The sequence below is a fragment of the Sinocyclocheilus anshuiensis genome, unplaced genomic scaffold (assembly GCF_001515605.1).
Source record: "Sinocyclocheilus anshuiensis isolate Anshui unplaced genomic scaffold, SAMN03320099.WGS_v1.1 scaffold1352, whole genome shotgun sequence".
NCBI classification, from domain to species: domain Eukaryota; kingdom Metazoa; phylum Chordata; class Actinopteri; order Cypriniformes; family Cyprinidae; genus Sinocyclocheilus; species Sinocyclocheilus anshuiensis.
Genome location: NW_015546087.1, coordinates 278,540 through 280,801, shown reverse-complemented (window position 1 = coordinate 280,801; position 2,262 = coordinate 278,540).

The window sequence follows — 2,262 nt, the reverse complement described above, 5'->3', positions numbered from 1 at the left end:
TACACTTTACTTTTGGGTGGCATGGCATTGGAAAGGAGATCGATAGCACAATCCCAGGGACGGTGAGGTGGTAATTGGGTGGCCTTCACCTTGCTAAATACCTCAGCATAGTCGTTGTAACAGTCTGGGACTTTAGTGGTTTGTTCGATGGCAGGGCTTTCAACACTGGTAGACAGGCACTGAGGTGAAAGGTCAGAGTGCATACAATGGGTTAAGCAAAAATTTGACCAGCGGGTTAACTCACCATGATGCCAGGAAATAACTGGGTCATGAACTGATAGCCAAGGAAAGCCTAGGATGATTTAATTTCTTGGAGAGTCGATTACATAAAATGAGATAGCCTCTTGATGGAACAGGCCGACTTGGAATTGAATGGGGTGAGTTTGTTCCGTTATGCCATCTTCAATAGGTGAATTATCAACTGCTCGGATCTTGATAGGAGTCTAAACACAGTCAATCAGTCCAATCGGCAGCCAAAACAGAGGAAAAATCCAATAATCAGAAGTAGAATCAAACAGGCAAGAAGTCATACACAAAATCAACAGGCAATGGAAATAGAATGCTCGGTAAGGCAGTGAGACTGGCAATACTTTGCAGAGAGTGTTTGGGCAAGCCATGCTTTATGAAGTCACCAACGAGGCAGCAGAGGGAGCGTGACAGTCAATACTCGGACGAGGGCTCCCTCTGCTGGCCTGGCATTACACATGGTTACTAGTGCAAATGTCAATTCTTGATATCAACAATTGAATTGCTACTAGTAAAAATTTTCATTTTTGTTATCAATAATTTGATTGTCACTAGTAACAGTGTTAATTTCTGATATTATGAATGTGATTGTTAGTAGTAAAATAAGTAATTTTAGATATCAGAAATTGCTCTTCTAATAATTAATATCAGAAATACATTTTTAGATATTAGAAATGACAAATGCAACATGTTGAAATACATTTACAGATATCAAGTATTAACATTTCAACTAGTGACAAATTCTTTATATCAGGAATTCACATTTTTACTAGTATCAATGCAAGTATAGATATCAAAATTAAAAGATTTTACTAGTAAGAATTGCATTTCTGATATGTGCAATTGGAATTTTAACTAGCTAGAAATCAATTCTTGATATCAACAATTTAGTTTGAATCTTCAGGTTTCTCTGATTCCAGCTACACACAATGTATGTTATGAATCAGTGTTTGCCAGTTTGTTGATTATGTGTTATTATCTGTGTATCTGTACCTGTCTCTCACACAAAATTATACATTTTGTTGTTGTTTATTTTTATTAATCTCAGATTGTATATGTTTGGCTGGCTTTGGGGTAAACAACAAGTTTAGCTCTTCACTATCTTTATGTTTTATGTTTGTCTCAACACTTTGGTATTTCTCCGTTACTCTTATGTGTGTTTTAGTGTCTCTAGTGTTGACTTTTGACTTGTGACTTTGCTGCACAAAAACACAGAGATAGCAGTGCATAGTTATGCAAAATAGGATCTCAGCTACATTAAAAATCACCAGAAAGTGATCAGGCTAAGGAATCTAACTTGCTATCCCTATTAAGGAGGCAGCAGGTCTCACGTCGTTCTTAGTTTGCGTTGGATGTGAAGCTGCGGAGCTTCAAAACCATGGACAGCAGCTGATCCAGAGCAGAGTAGCAGTAGATGTGACAACTACCAAAGCAACAAGAGGCACCCATACATCCTTGTCATGACTTCATTGTTGATTAACTGCTGAATTTTCTGAAATCTTGTTATGGGAAAGTAAACAATAATAAAACTTTGCAAAAAATAGTCATTCATCAATGTATTAAATTATCTAAAACTTACCAATATCTAATAGGTGTTGTATAACAAGGATTCCGGTCAGTTCTGACATGTCTTCAATGTTGCGTTACTGCAGTAATTTTCTATGACGTGCCTGAACCAATAAAAACCAATAAAAAAATTCATAAACAAAAAAATATTTAGCTGTCAGGCTTTCAAGTGAAACTTTGTTGTATGGAGTTTTATGTCTCCATTTTTGATAACTTGTGTTTCTTCAATTTATATATACTTACACAATGTGTTCATTTGTTTAGCTTTATTATCTACATATTCCACATTCTTTTTCAAGTATTGACAATAACTTTCAAAACGTATGACACACAAAAAGAATGAATATATATATATATATATATATATATATATATATATATATACACACATATACAGTGGGTACGGAAAGTATTCAGACCCCCTTCAATTTTTCACTCTTTGTTATATTG